We start from the raw sequence: 21,191 nt of genomic DNA on the forward strand, positions 1-21,191 counted from the left end.
GAGACCGGGGGGGGGAGGGGGAGGGCAGTGGGCCCCCATGGAGCAACTTTTTTGCGGCGGACGGCTGCAGGGAGAGGCCAGCCCAGGTGCGGAGCAATGCACATAGCTTCTCCTGGCAATTCTAGGAAACCTGCATCTGACCCAGGTTTACTTCTGTCCTCCGTCACTCTCCGGTGTAACCAAGAAGTGGCGCCCAGGATGGAGGTCTGCGCCCAGGACCATGCGCGCATGCATAGCTCTGTGGAGCCCCTTCGCCAGTAGTTCCCTTCCCTCTTGGCGCAGGAGCAAATCCTTGTTTTCAAGGGAACAGGAAAGCGAGGGCACTTCTGTGGGCAGAGCCCGTTTTCTGGCTCAGGCAGGCCTGCCGACAGCGGTGTTGCCAATTCCTGGCATTCATAGTTTAAAAGAAAACGGGGATGGGAGCAGAGAGAGAGAGAAAATGTTGTTGTTTCAGGGAATTTGCCCAGATGAATACACTTATCATGATAGTTCCCCCCCCCCATTGTGATGTTATTGAAGATAAAGCTTATGCTGGGTACTTTTTGAGTAGGGATTGTCTTTTGGTCACACCTTCATGGCTGGTTGAGTTGTAGTTACGGGTAGGTAGCCGTGTTGGTCTGACGTAGTCAAAACAAAATAAAAAAATTCCTTCCAGCAGCACCTTAGAGACCAACTAAGTTTGTCATTGGTATGAGCTTTCGTGTGCATGAATCTCCCAGGACATTCTATACAAGATCCCTAAGTACCTGTCTTATTACAAAAGAATTTCAGAAATAGACTGGAAAGAGAAGTTGCTGAACTGCAACTTATTACCAAGCTTAAAACCATGGAGAGACCTGGTCTGAATAAAATACATTGGATTCTTATCTCATTATACATGATAAAGCTATTTTTAGCCATCTCACCCCTTGCTTTTTCCTGTAGGACCAATTGCAGTCGTTAACAGCTATCAGTCAGTCAATCACCCATTCCCACCACCCTTCTGAGTAATACCCCTCCCCACCCTCACTATATACAGTATAAGGGTCCGGTGACTTCTGTTTCAGTGTATCTGAAAAAGTGTGCATGCACACGAAAGCTCAATACCAATGACAAACTTAGTTGGTCTCTAAGGTGCTGCTGGAAGGATTTTTTTTATTTGGTTGAGTTGTGTTAAAGTGAATCAATCCTGCTTTTTCTATTCCAACAGAGGTAGACAGCTTGATCCTATAATTCAGGTTTGGCAAAACTCCTTACCTGGCTGCTTGCGACAAGAATCTCCTCTATTTGTGCATGGAGGGAGGCTTTTGTTAATACAAGAGCTTTCTTTTTCTTTCATACTGTGCCACAAATGACTAATATAGGTATGTGTGTGCGGTCAGGCTAGTAACACTTGTGGCTTTTAATCATAAGTCAACTACAGGTTCACTTTAGCAGCTGTAGAATAAATAATAGTTTGCAATTTGAGACACGTATGGGAAAAGTAATTGATCTCTTGCCATAGTGAGTATGGCATTTTGTGTTGGGTCATTTGTGGGTCTGTTTTCACTATCAGCATGTAATATACCTATTCTTGAATCAACCTTGGGTTGACAATCTGTTTCCAGCTTCAGGTTAGCTAGCTTGGCAGGAATGCATGAATTCAGAGTTGTTACTGTTGATAGAAATTGTTGTAAGTTTAGCTGGAGTTACTAGATTGTTACATAAGTTATTGCTTGTAAACAAAAAAAAAATGGAACTGAGGGAGCTGCCTTATACTGAGTCAGATCATTACTCTGTCTAGCTCAGTATTGTCTACATTGACTGGCAGTGGGGTCTTGCAGGGTTTCATATAGAGGACATTTCCAGACCTACCTGGAATTGCTGAGGACTGGGCTGGCCCTGCTAACTGTACACAAAACATGCTTTACGATTGGCTTATGGCCTGTCCTTTAGGCTGTTCAACTTGAAATTCTTATCTGTGTTTCTATGGTTCGATATAGGATGCACAAGTCTCATAAATGACTTAACACCTGCTCATTGTCATTTTTTGAGATACCTCCTCTGAATAGAAATTAACCAAGTTTATTTTAGGTCTCTGTCTGGCTATTTCTGTGTGTTTTCATAAGAAGTGGGGAATTTTTAGGAAGCTCTAAGTTTAGGAAGCTCTGAGAACCCTAGATCAAACAGAACAAACACACTGATCCCAGTGCAACCTAAGTCAGTACGGGATTGTTTCCCACAATCTTCTAAAGATTGTACAGTGGTACCTCGGGTTACAAACACCTCAGGTTACAGACACTTCGTGTTACAGACTCCGCTAACCCGGAAGTAGTACCTCGGGTTAAGAACTTTACCTCAGGATGAGAACAGAAATCGTGTGGTGGCGGCACAGCAGCAGCAGCAGCGAGATGCCCCATTAGCTAATGTGGTACCTCAGGTTAAGAACGGACCTCCGGAACGAATTAAGTTCGTAACCAGAGGTACCACTGTATTCAGATATACTGTCCCATCACATTAGAGCTACATTGGGCACTTCTGGCAATGCAGCTGATTCTGGGAGAAGTCCAAGCAAGAGCATATCAGTTGAACCTTCCAACCCTGGTGAGAAAATGTGCATAGAAATTTTCTGCAAGCTTGCAAGTGATTATGCTTTGAAAGTCGACTTTACCTACGAACCAATATATAGTACAGTATGTCTAAACATAGGGTTCAATACCATACCATCAGATGGCTTAGAATCTTTTTCATGGATATTCAGAAATAAGATCTTCTAGGGCAGGCATGTCAAACCTGCGGCCCTCCAGATGTTTTGGCCTACAACTCCCATGATCCCTAGCTAGCAGGATCAGTGGTTGGGGAAGATGGGAATTGTAGTCCAAAACATCTGGAGGGCCGCAGGTTTGACATGCCTGTTCTAGGGCATACCTCTGTGTGTGTGTAGCTGCATAGGGGGTAGAACCTCAAGCATCTTGATGTATCGGAGGCCTCTGAGCTCTGCTAATGAATGCAGTTAGATTGCCATTCCTTTTTCTCTACTTGACTCAACTTCATATTTGCCTAAAGGTTGCTGGTTGTGAGATTTTGGGGGGATATATTTTAAAAGTGAACCCTCCCCCAATATTTTAATAATTAAACTGTTTATAAACTTTTCTAAATAAATTACTGAAACATAGTTTGTTCTTTAAAGTGAGATTCTTTACTTATTTAAATTAAAAGATAAAGAGCCCTAACAGTCACCTGATGCTGTGGCATTAACATTAACATTGAATTTGAATTTTTGAATTCATTGTTTAGCAGTGCATTTATAGATGGGGAAGTTCCTGGATTCAGGAAGTGTTTCACTTTCTGGCTGAGCCAAACTACCGTAAGTGAAGGCCATGTGAACGAATCACCATTCCCACTCATCCCCTCATTCCTTGGTTTGTGAGCTGCAGTATTGCAGGGGTCAGGAGTTCTGTGTCACATCTGTATATTCCTTCAACATCCTTCCTGGCTTGAACTTAAGTAACTAGACTGCATTGCAGGGTTGGATTGAGACACGGGAAGCATGCACAGCCACAGATCTAATGGCCTAGCATACTGTTTTAATGCTGAGGAGTGGAAACAGGGTCCCATAGTTGTCCCTCTGTGCACAGGTACTGTGCCTGAATAAGGATGAATTATGTCTGGATGGTTTCCTATCTCTTGGTGTCATTGCTTGGTGTGCAGTTCAGAAACTGAACTTTGTGAGTTGACATTCATTGTCAATTTATCTTCAGCATGAACAAGCACACTGCAGAATGTGGTATGTATGCCTCTCTGGATTGTGGCCTAATTCTTAGTGTTTGTAGAGCTATAAGGTATTTAAAGCACTTCACATTTATAAACTTGTAATCCTTACAACAAGCTTGTAATATTACCGTGTTATTATCCTCTGTAAAGCAGATGGAGTGTGTAGGGTGGGGGTGAAGTAGGCGACTAAGGCTGAGAGACTGGCTTGTTTAAGGCCACCTAGTGAGGTTATTCCAGAGGTGAGAATTGAACTAGGGATTTTTGATTACTGATAGCTCAGTCTCTTAGTCATTATGCCTAACTAATTGTAGCTGACACTTGTTGAGTATTTATTGTACAGGTGTGCTCTTTAGTTCTCTGTATGAATGTGCTTTAAGATGTAGCAGTATCAGAGAAGTAAAGTTTCATAAGCCACAGACATAACTCTAGGTCTCCACAGTCAAAACTCCTAGAGGGTGCTGCAGCCTTCATTGGGGGAGTGTGCAGAGTCAAAGTGCTTGCTTATGTATGTCACAATATGTTATCTACTGATAATGGGTACATAATTTAGCTAAATAGACAATTTTGTTGCTAAATTAATACTGTGATTTGTTGATTATATTATAGGGATGTCCACACACTCACCAGCAGCCACCTGCAATATAGAGATATACTCACCTGCCTTAAAGAATGGTTGCATGGGTTACTAAAATGTATGTGAAAAGTTTTGAATATTGTTAGACACATGGAGTTACTACTTCCACATGAACACACTGGGGATTACAGATTTCTACATCTGAGTAATTGCCTTCCTTTTAAATTTACAGTTTTCTGATTTACCGTATATTCTACTGAATTCAGTAATGCTTACTCCAGACTGGTGTGCATAGTTTGTAAAACATTGCAGCTTCAATTTAGTAACATATTTTTGCAGTTTATATTGTTCCCACTCTGTGCTACATTGTACAAATTTGTTTTATCATTTGTACAGCAATCCTATACTGTATACACCTGACTCTAAGGCCCATTGAACTAAGTGGGACTTCCAACTGGGTTGTGCTGTAATCATTTTAATTTCATACCCTTAATTTAAGGGGGGGGGACTAAAACCCTTTTTTCTATGGCATAAAAACATTTAAAATGTTACATTACTTTCTCACTTTCTTGTCTTGTATCATCAGTTAAAAATCGATAGGTAATGTAAGTAAAGGTAAAGGGACCCCATTAGGTCCAGTTGTGATTGACTCTGGGGTTGTGGCGCTCATCTCGCGTTATTGGCCGAGGGAGCTGGTGTACAGCTTCCGGGTCATGTGGCCAGCATGACTAAGCTGCTTCTGGTGAACCAGAGCAGCACACAGAAACGCCGTTTACCTTCCCGCTTGGAGTGGTACCTATTTATCTACTTGCACTTTGACGTGCTTTCGAACTGCTAGGTTGTCAGGAGCTGGGACCGAGCAACGGGAGCTCACCCTGTAGCAGGATTCGAACCGCCGACCTCCTGATCAGCAAACCCTAGGCTCTGTGGTTTAACCCACAGCGCCACCTGCACCCCGCAGGTAGTGTAGCAGTGAGAAATTAATGTAAGCAGACTTGAGTTGGTGATGTAGTGGTATGGCAGAAGCCTATTAGTTCATTCAGCACATTGAGATATAGCTCTGATTTCTGTTGGATGATTCTGCCTCTTCTGTGGTTTACAAGAACTTTTAGAGCGAATGAAGATACTGCTTGTTTGACAAGAGGCGACACTTCTGCTTGGATTCCTTGGTGGGCTGTCCTTTCCTTTTGCCTATTCCATTTAGAGCCTGGAGGTGTAGATGCATTTGCATCCCCTGTTAAAATCTGAGATATGAAAGCTAGGAGCTAAATGGCACCTTGAACCTAGGTTATTGGCACAACAACGGAATGTCTAGGCACGCTTTTTAAATAACAATACAAAGCTGAAAATGAGTGAACTGCAGCTAAAATCTTATATTCATTTTTCACATGGTCTAGTCCTCATCTGAAGACTGCAAAAAACAAAGCCATGCTTCCCCTGCCTGCCCCCCTAATATTCTTAAGAGGGTCTCTTCTCCAGTCTTTAAAGAGTGGCTGGAAGTGGGGAGGCAGAAAAAGGTCCTCCTTTCCTTCCACTCTGCAGTTTTAATCTGAAATCTTAGGAGCAGTACTGCACCCAGAGCTCAAAAACTGTTCACGCTAATGAACTTCCATATTGCAAAACATGCCTAGAACAATGGGAGTTTTGAACGCTGTTCGCATCATCAAATTCTGTTGAATTGTAATGTCATCCAGAGGGTTCAGTTTTTTAGCCTAAGTGTTTCTTGTGCTGCTATCTGATTTGTGTGTGTTAAGAGCTGTCATGTTGCTTTAAATTCAGTAGATAACCTGATATGTGTAATATTTGTGATGGGTGTAGACTGGTTTTGACAGCATCTGTTATCTTCATAGAGCCACCATTCTGTGGTGTGCAGGATCCTGCTTTGTCTGGAATTTGAAGTATTTGGATTGTTACATACTGAACTAGTTTATTTAGAAAATGTATAAGCCACTTAATCAAAGAGTGTTCTCCAGGTTTGGGTGTAATGTTCCTGGTCCAACAAAGTATAGCTTGTTGAAGTGGAAAAGAGCAACAAACTTAAATAAGTGCTTCCTTATCACAACCTCCAGTGGAGACTGTTTTGTTAAATCACAGTTTCTCCATTACATTGCAACAGGAAGACTGGTTTTAACAAACCAGAAAAACTCTGTTTTGCAGCTAGGAATGTGAGAGGAGATGGGGGAAGGAATGCTCTTGCTCATTGCTTGTTCCAAGAACACAGACCAAAAATGTTAAGTGTGAGCTGGGTCAGTGTGCCTTTTGCTTGGATACTGTCCTGTACCTTCTGGTAGAACAGAGTGCTTTTTTTGCCCACTTCTGCCAATAAGTAACAGAACCTTCCAGAAAGGCGCCCAGAAAATTCATTAGTCCATTAGAAACATTACCATGCTATTGGCATGTACCTCTGGAGTGCAAAGCATCTTGAACAGTGAGTCTGGCATGTTTTATCTTAAAGGAGTTGTACATATTTATTTACAGTACTCTGAGAAACAATTGTCCTAAGAGAAAGGTAAAACAATAAGCTCAAATAATATATTTTTAAATTGATTATACTTTGTAGCAGGCATCCCCAGACTTCGGCCCTCCAGATGTTTTGGACTACAATTCCCATCATCCCTGACCACTGGTCCTGTTAGCTAGGACTCATGGGAGTTGTAGGCCAAAACATCTGGAGGACCACAGTTTGGAGATGCCTGCTTTATAGCCCACCTTTCCCCCCAAGAAGTTCATGGTGCACATAGTTTTCCCTCCCCAACTTATCCACACAATAAATTTGTGAGGTAGGTTAGACAGAGATACAGTGACTGGGACAAAGTCACCCAATGAACTTCATGGCCGAGTAGGGATTTGAACTCTGGTCTCCCACATCATAGTTCAACACCCTAACCATTATAGTACACTGGCCCTTCTTTTAAGTCCCATTGCATTCAGGTAACTGTGTGGACTGCTGCCCCAGTGTAAGTCCCCAATGAAACTTACTTCTGAGTAGACATAAATAATATATGTGTAAGTCTTGTTACCAGATGGACAATGAACTGATGAAAGGTGAATGTGAAAATAGAATGTTAGTAAAATTTGCAGGTGTCATGTGACTTCAAGAAAAAAGGTGAATATTTTGCAGTGATTCTCAGTTAGTTTAGCTGAGCCTGAAACCCTTGACTTCATTTGTGTCCGTGAAGTTATGGGTGGAGTGCATGACTTGTAAATACCACCTTTATCCCAGAAGGGGATGGAGTAACATAACATCAGTGCTCAACAGAATTGCTGTCCTTGGGTAGATTAGGAGTGGAGCATTGCATTAATGATAAATTACCATAGCAGAGTTTTGTCTTCTGCCCCCTGCCACTCTTCTCTGTGCTAAAATGTGCTATTATGCCTCTTACATATTGCAATAACTTTTCTGGGTTTAAAAGTAAACCTACATATGTTGTTATTACAAATTGGAATGTGACTGCTTTAGTGAACTAACCAATTAAGTGTTGATCAAGACTTTTAAAGCATTAACATTGTAAGAATAAGAAAGAAAATAATCAATGAGTTGGATACTTATGCTAAGTACAAAAAACAAAGATTGTTGTTACTGCCTTCCTACATAACACTAAGCTATAGTTTGTTTAAGAGTTGTCTCATAGATGAGCAAACAAGTCACGACTTGCTTTTCCAGAGCTTGGTTTATTTCCCTGCTGCTGTTGCCTTTGTAGCTTGGTGAGTGTTTGGGGTTGGATGGCTAAACCGACCATAGTTAAGCAAGGCTGTCTGATATCAACATAATGCCAAACCATAATTAAAACAAGCCACGATTCATAAGCCAACAAAAAACCAAGGCTTCATATCTTGGTTTGTTGCCAGAAAATGAACCATGTTTCAGCCTGCTGGGCTCAGCCAGCAAGCAACCCACACAATGGCTAAACAAATCCTTTCTTAGCATTATGTGAACTGCTAGTAGGTAGTGCCTTTTGCCACTGGTTACTGCTGGTGTTGCTTTTTGGCAATGCCTATTGAAGCACTCAAAGTAGTTGACAGTTTTTAAAAAATGGCTTACGATCCAATATGATCCAAAAAAGAAAAATTCAAGCACCAGAGCTTTCATAATGGTACATAATGAAGTTGCATGCAGAGGTGGTATGTAGGAGACAGTTCAGGGATGTGGAAGGTAGAGCCAAATGGCTGCTGATCCCAGCCTGGCTGTTGTGCCAAAATGGTATGTCCAAAAAAAGCTCCATGGAAAACTTTACATATGTGTATGTTTAATAGGGGATTCCAGCAAGTGTTTGCACATGTGCCTGGTGTTCTTGAATTGATATCGTGTTTAACTGTTGTAATAAGGGTGTCATTGTAAAATGTTTTGAATGCCTGTATTCTGCAATAAGACAGGCATGATAACTTCCTGTCACTATGAAAATTTTAGTGAGCAGATGGTGCCTGGAGATTTGCAGCAGTGTCGCTAGAAGAGTTTCAGTCATTAAGCAGTTAGTATAGCTGTTTAACTCATTAGTTAAGGCTCATTAATGGGTAGTTGCCAATAAAAATGTAGTAAGCAGGTAGTTTTAGGGACCCAGGTGGCGCTGTGGTTAAACCACTGAGCCTAGGGCTTGCTGATCAGAAGGTCGGCGGTTCAAATCCCTGTGACGGGGTGAGCTCCCGTTGCTCGGTCCCAGCTCCTGCCAACCTAGCAGTTCGAAAGCACGTCAAAATGCAAGTAGATAAATAGGAACCGCTATAGCGGGAAGGTAAACAGCGTTTCCATGTGCTGCTCTGGTTTGCCAGAAGCGGCTTTGTCATGCTGGCCACATGACCTGGAAGCTATACGCCGGCTCCCTCGGCCAATAATGCGAGATGAGCGCGCAACCCCAGAGTCGGTCACGACTGGACCTAATGGTCAGGGGTCCCTTTACCTTTACCTTTAAGCAGGTAGTTTACCTATTTCCAGCAGAGTCTGGACAAGATTCTCATGTTCACACTTGTATAGTTTGAGTAAGAAGCATGAACTGAAGCAAAAAGGGATTGGTGTACTCTAAGGATGTGTCTTAAGTCTTTGGAGGAAGGGAAGTGATTAGAGTGGTCTTCTTCCCTAGGCTCCTGCACTGCAGTTTGATTAGTTAAGGTAGATAATCCCCACCCCTGCATCTCTCTGCCATAGGGTAAAAGATTGCTGTGGCGATGAGTCATGCTTGTGTTTTAACTGCTGTTACTTGAATGCTCTGGCAGTTCTATTCCTTTTCACTACTAAGCTAGTTTGAACTGTGTTACAACTGTGTTTGCTTTCATGCTCTGAACGAGTCTTCTAGAAAACTCATTGTACTTGTTTTTCCCCTCAGTATGTTGCAGGTTCCACAGAATCTGAGCTGAATAGATACTTCAGGGAAACGCAGTAAAAGTTACGGATTTGGATTCCACCTTTGTGCAGGAATTGTACAGAGAAATACTGTTCTTCCTTAACCAAACTTTTAGTAGGTGCACATGATTTCTTAGAACAGCTGTGTCTGTTATAAATTATTCATATGCAGACTGAGAACAAGTGGGAGAAGAAAGGTTGTTTCTCAACATTCTGTATCCTTGGTCTTCATGGCCTTAAGTGTGTTGGTGGTGAAGCTGAGTGAAGCTGATTCACTTTCTTGGGATTGGTGGTTGTGGTTGGAAGTGATTTCTATGTTCTTCCCAACCTTAACTCTGGCAAAGTGGGATTTGTCATGGCAGGGGTCCCCAGAGTGTCTGCCTTTATTTCTTTAGAATTTTTTATAGATTTCCTTAGAAGAATTTATATGGCTTAATAAGAAAACTCTAAGCTGTCAACACTATTTTTGTATGTGCAAATGCTAGGGGATATCTGTTTAAAAAATGGTAGCTGTCACCTGCCTGACATTGTGGCTTGGAGTTGGTGATTTGCGGTTTTAACAACAGCACAAGAGAACTAGAATGAGAATGTTGAAGGTATAAGCAGCGTTCAAAAGTAGCTGGGTGCCAGTTGCATTTTAAGACAGGCTGCTGGCCTTTTGTGAGGCAATGAAGATGTCTGGGCACCAGGTTTGGTGCCTAACATCTCCATCTGGCTGGCTGGCGTGAGCAATCAGTGGGTGTCAGGGAGCCACCAGGGGTCAAGCGGAGAGTCCGGTGAAGCGCAGCAAGTGCTATCCGACGCTGTCAGAGCCCCAGCATCCAGCTCCTGTCAGCTTCCTCCGGAAGGCGGGACAAAGGCTCAGGACGAGGTGCTGACCCTTAGAGATGTAGGGGAGGCGAGGTTGCCAGAGAGAGGGCTACAGGGGAAGGACCAAGGCACTCAAGGGGTGGAGGCTCCACAGGGGGCAGAGCCGGTCCCTCAGCTAAGCAGCTCTAGCGGAGAGAGCGCTCCTCCAGCACCCTCACCCCAGCAGAGGAGGGGTGACAAGAGGAGGGACCAAAGGAGGAGGTTCAAGGTGCCTAGGGGGTTATGCTGGAGGCGTTCACGAAGGGAGGTGTTTCCAGATTCTGGATCAGACATGCTTTGTCTGGATCAGACATGATACTCGGTCTTGTACATATGTATATTAATAAAACCCTGTAAAAACCAAGCACCGGGTTGGAGCCACTTACTCGTGAGGAAGCTATGCACACCATTACAGTTGGTCTGCGGAGCAGCATGCCTGCTGCACAAATCAGCTGGTCTGCGGGGTAGCAGTGTCCCATAGATCACCTGGCTTGCCCAGCACCAAAAGAGGCATGTCTTTTGGTACAGTGTGAGCTAGGTGAATCTCCTCAGCTGGCCAGCCACTCCAGCTCCAGCCTTCAGTGGCTCCACTTAATCCAGGAGGCTGGCATTCTTGACTCCCTCTGCTGCTGAATTGTCCACTGGTGCTAGGCCGCTTCCTGTTGTGCTGTTCTTGCTCAACAGAGGCTGCTTGGGCCTGGCCTTGTTTGGGCAAGCCCTGCAGCAGACAGCTGCTCCTGGTGGTGGCAGGGGATGGCAGCAAAGGCAGCCAAGAAACCTTTTAGGGCTGCTGCCTGGAGCTCCACTGGCACTGCGGATGTGGAGCTGCTTGTTCTGTTTCTCCAGCTGCTTCTCCAGCTCCTGCAGCTTCTGCACTTGGGCGTCAGGTTCACGTTGGAGTTAATGTTCTCCATGGTGCCCTGTGGCTCTACCCAACCCCATGACCCTCTCTGCTGCCGCCTCCTCATCCTCCTATTCTTCCTCCATCCCTTTCTCACAGTTGCCTTCTGCACTCTTCTACTTCAACAGTTGCAGAGTTCAGGTTGGTCCATGCACAGGATTCTATAACTCACAGCAAATCTTATTGATATATGTGATTATTTGGATTTGAGAGTTTTTTGTTTGAGGAATATAGTGATCATGTGTCCTCACAATTCCAGCTAATGAATGAGTTGAGAATCCAAGTATCTTCCAAAGTGAAAGTATTGACTATTAATGCCTCTCCTTTTTTGCTGAAGGACTTTTGTTGAGAGTGTGGTGCAGGTTGTCATGACTATTTGAGCACTATTTAGTGATTGATGGATCCACTGACTTCTATACAAAGTGTGCTGTGCTGTGCAGAGGTGTTGAACAGGACAAGATACTGGTAGGTCATTTCTGAGTTAGTTAGATATATTGACAGTTTCTCCAGTAAGATGGCAGCTGACAAGGCATAGCTATTACTTACTTGACAAATTTATGATTACAGTACTGTACTCAGCAGAACTCAGCAAGAGAGCCCTTGTGTTGGCTTAATTTTATTAAACATTTATACTCAATTTTATATAATATTTGTATTTTGAAAAGCAGTTCACAAACTAGGAAAACAGTGAAACTCAAAATGCAATCTAAATAAAAATAAATATGAAGATAACACAGGAGCAAAGTCATATAATGATCAAAGGCCAGTTGAAGTAAAAGTGTTTGTTAGTTATTAGGGAAGATATTGTGTGGTGTTTTCTTGGCAGAGAATTCACAAAATCGGGTCTGCAACAGGGGAGGTCCTACTTCCAGTGGATATTAGCTTCGTGCAGTTGAATTCATTAGAATATCTTATGTACTGGTGGATTTGTATGGGAGAAGATGTTCTCTGACAAAATCAGATTAAATCCAATTGACAGCTAGTGCTAATATTTCAAAACAGGCTATGTATGTGAACCTGGGTCTACATGTGAATTTCTGTCTATACCTGCTAACATGCAGGCTGCCACATTCTACACTAGCTAACGTTTCTGAATCATTTTTGAAAAAGCAGCTCCAGTCATGAAAGGTACTGACCAGCTCTTCTATCTTTTTAGCAGAATTAGATGCTAATGGCTTTGGGCTATACCTCTTTCCCTGTAACACTGTGGCTGGTTTAGCTTGATTGGGCCGTCTAGAGTAGTTTGCTCTGTATGTCTCTTTCTGCACAATTCATGCTCTCCAGTTATGCTGTGGTTTGCCAATAGAGTTTAATAGACTTCAGCTGCCTGTTGGTTCCTACATGAGTATTCTTTGTAGTTCAGGGTGCTGGGGTTGTCTTGGATCTGCACTATGATGTTGATCGGGACGGCTTCTCATTGGCCAAAGACTCTGGGTTGATTGAAGGAAGGAGTCCAGATAGTATACTTGCATGCTTTCAGTTCCACTGACTGACAACTGCTGTGTGCTGCACCCATGGGGTTCATATTTAAACCACAAGAAGAGTAAATGTATGTAACAAATGTCAAGCCAAGAAGTATATCTTACTGGTGAGGGGGTAGTGTTAGTGGGCAGGAGGGAGCTGCTTTGCATCCATGTTGTTGTATCTCCTGATATTCTAACCAGAATAGAATATAGAATTGTAGATTTGGAAGGGATCGTGGGGCTCATGTAATCCAACTGCTTGCAATGCAGGAATCTTTTGCCCAGCATGGTGCTTTAACCCTGTCTCATGCTCTACCAACTGAACTATCATAGCACAGTCCTTTGGGATTCCTGCTAACTGAGCTCTTTTTAAAAGTTCTGTTCACTTTTTAAAAAACGAAGCAAATGGCTTATCTCAAAGCAGTTACAGATGTTGGAGTTCTTAACAGGAGGGAGCCAATCCAGGTGGATTTGTACAATGAAAATGCTGACTGAGGGAAAAATTCCTCCTTCTAGCTCAAATGTATGTAAAATCTCATTTCATAGCAAGACTTTGCAAAGGAAAGCCAGAGCAAGACATTACTAAAAGCAAAAGCATAATTAGTTATGCTCAGTGTAACAGCCGTGAAAACTGTGCCTTCAGTCTTCTTGCTTGCATGAGCCTACTCCTCCTACTAAAGGAGTGTCAGTGCCAATGCTGGGGCTGATGGGAGTTTTAGTCCAAACATCCAGAGCAGGCATGCCCAAGAGGTAGTTCTTGAGCTACTGGTAGATCAGGGGACGTCTGTGGTAGATCAGCGGCTCCCCCCAAAGACGGTCAACAACTTTGTCACCCCTAAAAAAGCTCAACATTTTTGCCCTGCACCCTCAAAAAAGTGAGTCTTTCCTAGAGAAAGATCAACAGCTATGACCTGAACCCCCCAAAAGGGGGTAGATGGCAGTTTTTACTCTGTGAGTCTCTTGGGAGTTGGCCACCCCTGATTTAGAGGGTACCAAGCTTTAATGAAATGATCTGGTAGGGCTTTGAGACAGTAAAAGGTGAACAGGAACTTCAGTTGGAATTTCCAGTATTTGCCAATATTTGAAGAGTAGCTACCGGTAGTTCTAAGGTCACTAAAACAATAGTTATTGCTGTAAATAGGTGGTAGGGAGCAATCAGTGGGATATACAGTAAGTACGGTATATATTATATTCTGCCTTTCCTTGTGCAGTCTAAGACAGTTAACACAATAATAAAATGCCACAAACAAAAAACACCATTAACAATTAACCACTTAGAATAGCTCAGTTGGTTAGAGTGTGGCGCTAATAATGCTGCGGTTGCAGGTTTGATCCCTGAAAGGGCAGCTGTATATTCCTGCATTGCAGGGTGTTGGGCTAGATCAGGCATAGGCAACCTTGGCTCTCCAGATGTTTTGGAACTACAACTCCCACGATCCCTGACCACTGGCCCTGTTAGCTAGGGATCATGGGAGTTGTAGTTCCAAAACATCTGGAGAGCCAAGGTTGCCTATGCCTGGGCTAGATGATCCTCGGTGTCCCCTCCAACTCTATGATTCTAAAAAACAGCAGCAATAACAATGGAATAGATTTGTACGAGTATAATAAGGCTGTTGGGAAAGATTGAGGGCACAAGGAGAAGGGGACAACAGAGGACGAGATGGTTGGACAGTGTTCTTGAAGCCATGAACATGAGTTTGACCAAGCTGCGGGAGGCAGTGGAAAACAGGAGTGCCTGGCGTGCTATGGATCATGGGGTCACGAAGAGTCGGACACGACTAAACAGCAACAACAATAAGGCTGAGCTGTATGACCCATCCTTGGAAAAAAGCCTTGACGCAGCAGTGGAAGGCTGATGAGAGCTCCTTAGGCAGGGAGTTCTGAGTCTAGGCACAACAACAAAGAAATGTGGACTTGGAGCAGACAGGAGGGTCCCTCTGTCGATGATCTTAATGAGCCAGGCAGGCTCACATGGAGAGAAGGAGGTCCTTCAGATATCTTGCTCATAAATCAGAAGACTTTAAAGGTCACACATAACCAGCCTTTTCAGTTAGTCAGGAAACAAATAGAGAGCTGGTGCAGCAGTTTCAACAGTGAGGTTAATCAGCTACCTGGCTGTCACATTTTGAACAAGCTGCGGCTGCTGGACACTTTCAAAGGCAGCCCCACATAAAATGCATTTTCTTTGCATGCAGACCACCAATACAACAGTCCATTAATTTCAATGTGTTTACCTTCGTTAAACCTTCGTAAGGTTTAAAAACCAGATTCCAGTTATTTTTTAAATAGCCCATTCAAGTCTGAAATCAGCCTTAATAGTAGTTAATGGGTGTTGAGAAGGTACCGAGATGAGAGTAATAGTCAAAGTTTTAAAAGTATGGGCAATCTACTCCCACCATCTGCTTTTACAAGGGATTATTATTGTTGTGCCATCTAACGGACTACCAGGCCTTTACCCACAACTTCATTAGTGTTGCAGTAGTGTAAGGTGCTCACAAACAAATGACTTGGGTTGTTCTTGGCACTTAAATGAAATATGAACCCTTTTAGACATAGGCAAGGCAAGTGTTGCCTTTGTTGAGAGATTCATCAGTGTAAGGTTTTCTAGAATCCTGTGGCTTCTGGCCACATGAAGTCTCAGCTGAGGGTCCCTCTGGGACTTCCACGAGAAGGTTGCCAAGCTGTTATTGCATTACCTTGTGCTCTGCTTCCTTTGTGGCCTTGGCTGAATTTTTTTGGGCAATTTGGACAATGACTCTTTGTTGGAAGTGCCTTATCAGTCACTTGGATGTGGGTAGCGTGGGTCAATGTCTCTTTTCTAATTAAACTTTCCCTTTTAAAATATTTGATTTAGACTGGCTTTTAAACTAATTAATTTTAAAAATAAAGTCTGGTGGCATCTTGAAGGCTAATGGAATAATAAAAGCTTTCATGAACAATCTACCAACTGAGGATAACATTTCACACATCTGCTGGAGTGGGCCATGGCCCACAAAAGCTTTTGCCACATAGATTCTGTTGGTCTTTGCAATGCCACAATAGACTAACACACCTGCCTTTTGATAATTTGTCACTATGATTAATTTAGCGTAGGCTTAATGAACTGCAACAGCTCAATGACTGCATCTTTTGGGTGATCTTGAAGGAAGTGGACCACAGCTTCTCTAGTTGAGAGAACTTAGTAGCAAGCTAGCAAGCTGCCACTTGATGCTGGAAGGGATAAGTATTGTTCCTTTTCAACAAATTTGCCAAAATGTTATCTATTTGTAATAGGGCATATAGGTTGCCAACCTGTCCCCAGAAGTGCCCTAACTCATAAAAGTATGCCAAAATACAGCCGTACCTCCGTTTACATAACCCTCTGGTTACGTAAACTTTGGGATGCGCGCGGGGCAAACCCAGAAGTATTTTACCGGGTTTCACTGCATGCACAGAAGTGGTCCTCAGGTTGCAGAAACCTTGGAAACTGACTGGACCTCCAGAATGGATCCTGTCCGCAACCAGAGGTACCACTCTATCTTGTGTAAATTAATATGCCTGTTTATACTAGTTAGGGGTTTCTTTGGACAATAATGCATGAGACATTCTAAATTTCAAAGAAAATGATTCAGCAATCTGTATTAAGGAAGATGAACTATGATTTCAGTTGAACGCTGCCAACTTCTGTTCTTTTTTTTATTTATCAGAAGGAAAGAAGACAGTTTCTAATTTTGAATTTGAATCATAGGGTTGGAAAGGGACCACAAGGTTTTTTTTTATCCAACCACCTGCAATGCAGGAATCTTTTGCCCAATGTGGAGCTTGAACCCATTATCCTGAGATAGCCATGCTCGTATCAACTGAGCTATCCTGGGTTATGTGAAACATTTTTATCCTGCTCTTCACCCCAAAAGGATTCTAGAGCTGCTTATAGATCTGTACAATAGACATTACCTGCCTTCACATTTACAGTCTAAAAGGCCTGGTGCTGGAAAATAAATCCGTGGAGGAATGTTAGGAAGACTGAAGCTTCAGTTCAGGGGTGGGGAACCTTTTTCATCCAGAGAGACACATTCATTAGGGGATGTATGCCAGTGGTGGGTAGAATTAGAGGCAAAAGTGGGCATATCAATGGGTTTTTGTATCATAGGGAACAGCACAAAAGCCACCCACTCTCGCATTTCTCTGCAAAACTCATTGGTGAGCCATAATGCTTTAGAGCAGGGATGTCCAACAGGTCAATCGTGATCTACTTGTAGATCCCCGGGAGGTTTTGTTTGATCATGAACCCAGCCCCGCCCCCTCACTCTGCCCTCCATTGTTGCACTATCTGTACAACGGAAGACATCCTCCCTAAAAAAAGCTCAACTTTGAACTGAACCCCCCAAAGGGGGTCGATCACTGCCAGTTTTTAATTCTGTGAGTAGATCACAGTCTCAGGGGAGTTGGCCACTCCTGCTTTAGAGGAACAATGTGAGTTCATGATTCCCTCTTGAGACCATTGCTATGTGATTTCAGGAAAGCTACTAGGATCAGTAAGCATGCATTGCTCTTAGGGGCTTGAAGAGTCATCCAAGTTGCATCTCAGTTAATGTAAAATTAGTAGAGGACATTTGGCTTCATTCTTCCTTTCGCTTGCTTTTCTTGAGGGAAATCCCACCATTTTTTAACCAACTCACCTTAACTTGGCAGGGCTAGAAACATTCTGGGTGCTTGGTTGCTCATGCCCTTCCACTGCTGATGTCGATGACTATAAATTTTAAATATGCATCTAGACCACTGAACAAGATCTTAGGGCTATATATAGGTATCTGTTCCATTGTTAAAATGTATTGCCGGTTTGGGGTATATGTCCTGTCAAGATGTATGAACAAAATTATGCTGATATTTAAAGAAAGAAAAAGCTTAGCTTGGCCGTGTATCCTAGTAGACAGTGTTAGATACTGAGATAGGAATGACCGGGAGACTTCGTGACCAGAGGGAAGAGTCGGTGGAAGAAGACTGAAAGAAATTTAAAGTTTATTTAAAAAATAAATGTAAGATTGGAAATAATTAATATAAGAACTGGAAGTATATGGAGGTTGCAGAGGAGGATTGGTCGAGAATTTACAGATACAGTGGTACCTCTACTTACGAATTTAATGCGTTCCGAACGCACATTTGTAAGTCGAAAAAATTTGTAAGTCAAATCCCATAGGAATGCATTGGGAGAAAAATTCGTAAGTAGAAACAACCCTATCTAAAAATTCGTAAGTAGAAAAAATCCTATCTAAACCGCATCCAAGATGGCGGACAGAGCTCTGTTCGTAAGTAGAAACATTCGTAAGTAGAGTTATTCGTAAGTAGAGGTACCACTCTATTAAATTTCAAATATGTGGAAAAATTATATTGTTGAGTTCGCATTAGATATAAATGTCAAGGTAAAATTGATTGGTATGTTAAGGAAGTAATAAGAGATATTATTTGACAGTGAAGTTAACCAGAGAAGAATATGTTTATATAACCTATAAATAAGATTGGAAACAAGATGTAGAAAGTACTAAAGATGATATACATTGTAACACAGTTGGGAAGTACTGGAGGAAGTCAACAATGTAAGAATATATGATAGATAATTACAGTAGAGTCTTTTCTTTTTCTCTTTTTTGTTGTTGTTGTTTTGGTTTTATATATTTTTTGTATGCTTGTATTCATTTTCAGGTTTGTGTTTTTTTTCCTTTTTGTATTTTTAAGCTTATAAAATAAATAAAAAATATATTTTTTTAAAAAAAAGTAATGCTAGGAGCCATGTGCTACTGGGACCTAGGTTGGGGGCCCAAAACAAAACGTCTAGGTGCCATTTTTTGTTGTTGTTGCCCTGCTACCAAACCAGGCAGCCCCACCAAAAAACAAAACAAAAAACCCTGTGGGGAGAATCAGGGTCTGCAGGGTAGCATGGCAGCAAAAGATGCATTTTTTTGCTACCGCTCTACCCCGCCCAAACACCTGATTCATCTGGCAGTGCGACAGCAAAATAAAGACACATCCTTTGCTGTTACACTGCTGGGCAAATCAGGTGTTTGGTGGGGGTAACGCTGCAGAAAAAGATGTGCATCTTTTGCTGCCGCTTTGCCCAGCAGCCCACAGCCAGGCAGGTGGAGATGTTAGGTGCCAAGGATGGCTCCTGGACATCTTCATCCAGATGCATCAGGCCGGCTTATTTTGAACACTGCTAGTAGATGAGAAGGCACATGGCTAAAATGCTTTGTTGCTGCCTTGCTTGGATGAAGCAAAAAACAATTCAGTAGGACCACTGTGGATTAGAGGAGCACTCTTTTTGCGTACACTCTCTGTGCTAAATAGGCTTATGGCAAGCTGTTTTAAGAGAAGTGGACTCCTTTGTCGTTTAAAAATACCACATCCTGTTTGCTGGGATATGGATCTCATTGAAAGGCTATATAAAGCTTGTCTCTTTCCACCCACTGCGTTGACTGTAGAAAACGAAATGGTCTTCTCCTTTTCTTCCCCCCCAGAGCCTTAGCCAGTGTAATAAAATAGTGTATTGCTTTTAGATATAGTGATATTGCTCAATAGTGATACTGATATTTATACTTAAGCTTTTACTGCCTGTAAGTTGCTATGGATGACCTCTACCTGAAAATGTGTCATATATATCTTCATTTGTTTTTTGTTGATGCAGAAAGGGATTGGAGCGTGTTTCCTGGTGAGGGTACTGGGAGGATAAGCAATGAGACAAAAATATTGTGCATTGAGGCACCAAACATAAAACATCGCTCTGCTTGTGTGATTGATTGATTGTTTGCTTACTTTATTTAAAAATCATGTTATTACTGTATTTTGGTCCCACTTTTCAGACCCTCAATTACTGTCTGCCAAAGATATCTTTAAAAAAAAATCAGGCCTTGTCATCTGGCTTAGAAACTAAAAAGACAAAAGACATACAAGGAAGGTAGTGGAGAGAAAAGGTAGAGAAAGGAGATCAAATTAATAATAAAGCAGGCACTTTGTTTGGGTGGGGCGGGTCTTCCCTGGCTTGAAAGCAGCCGGTGGCTCCTGACCCTTTGGCTGTTGGACGGGGCCATGAGAGTGTCCTTGGCCTTTGCTTACTTCTCCAGTCCCAGGGCAAGAAGCTGTTGAAGCTGCTCCTTCTCTGCCTGAAGTCTAGGGCCAGGTTCCTCTTCCCCTTGTCAAGATTCTTTCTGGGAGCTGGGAGTACAGCCTCTGAGTGGCCCTTGGTTCTCTGGCTGGTGGCAGAGGCATGAGTGTGCTTCAGTTCATCTCTGCAGCCACAGTGCATAAATATCCAGGAGGGCTGCATAAGAATTATTACAATGCAGGATGTGACCTGAGTCTCTTGCTGAAAATTACACAGGGGTCAGGGTGTTCCAAGATATTGGTGCTGGGTCTTGCCCACTGAGGCAAATACTGATATCACATGGCTGCTTTGCAAGAAGAAACAAGCAGTTGTGAAGGCACAGTGGTTGAACTCAACCTGAAGGACCTTTGCCAAGGAAGCTCAGAGAACAAGCAACCCAGTTCAGGTTGAGGGGAAATGCAGAGAGAGGCGCACTGAAGCCTGTGCTGCTCCCATTGTGAAGCTGACGCCTGTGCATCTACAGTTTTGCAGAATCAAGGCTGTTGTGGAGTAGCAATCAGCTTTCCGACTAGGAGCCAGAATGAGTTCCATTGGAACTAGCAGCAAGGTGGCTTGGGGCGGGGGAGCTGTGAGGCTGGAGGGACTGAGTAGTTTTTCTGGCCTTTTGATTAGGGATGGGTACAACTATGAGTATTTCATAAATATATGGAGTCATTTGTGCACATGATGCTTCATAGTGTCATAAACAAATAAGTCCCTACCCACCAAAAGCTGGTGAATGTGAGCAGACGAGCTTACAGGTACTTGAGCATGGTTAATCTAAACACCTTACAAAAGAGATTGGTTTTGCGGAAGGATTTGAAGGGGTAATAGTGTAGATATGGCACTTTGTGATGTGAAAGCAGGGAGTTAAGTGGACAAGTAGCAGCCAGAGGAGCTCTGATAGAAGTTCTGGCTGAGCAGAGACTTTTATGACTGTGAGTGGTAGTTTTCAGGCAGGCCTGGGTGGAGGGCAATTAATGCAGCCTCTTTTTATTCCGTTCCACTCTGTCTGGGCGGAGACTTCATAACTTCTGGACTTTTGCTCCAAAGGGAACAGAATAAAATTCAAGAGGGTTTTGTTAGCACTTCTCTTTAAAATTGTAATTCCTAATTGTGAACTGTGACCCATGGACAGGATAAAAAAAATTCTGGATGGCCTATGATCTGAAGAAGTCATGAGAAATATTTCATGAATTAATTTCTACTTGCTTTGCTTTGAT

The 21,191-nt window shown here is 42.7% G+C and overlaps 1 protein-coding gene and 1 long non-coding RNA gene across 3 annotated transcripts in view; both read left to right on the forward strand.

Annotated features, from left to right (window-relative positions):
- GLG1 (golgi glycoprotein 1) overlaps nt 1–21,191 on the forward strand; it is a 62,348-nt gene that overhangs the window by 491 nt on the left and 40,666 nt on the right. The window lies entirely within an intron of this gene.
- On the forward strand, nt 16–19,344 carry LOC132592319 (uncharacterized). The gene is made up of 2 exons (XR_009557762.1): nt 16–8,847; nt 9,218–19,344. It is a non-coding gene; the product is annotated as an uncharacterized LOC132592319 (long non-coding RNA).

Source organism: Zootoca vivipara, chromosome 6 (assembly GCF_963506605.1).
Source record: "Zootoca vivipara chromosome 6, rZooViv1.1, whole genome shotgun sequence".
In the NCBI taxonomy this organism is placed as follows: domain Eukaryota; kingdom Metazoa; phylum Chordata; class Lepidosauria; order Squamata; family Lacertidae; genus Zootoca; species Zootoca vivipara.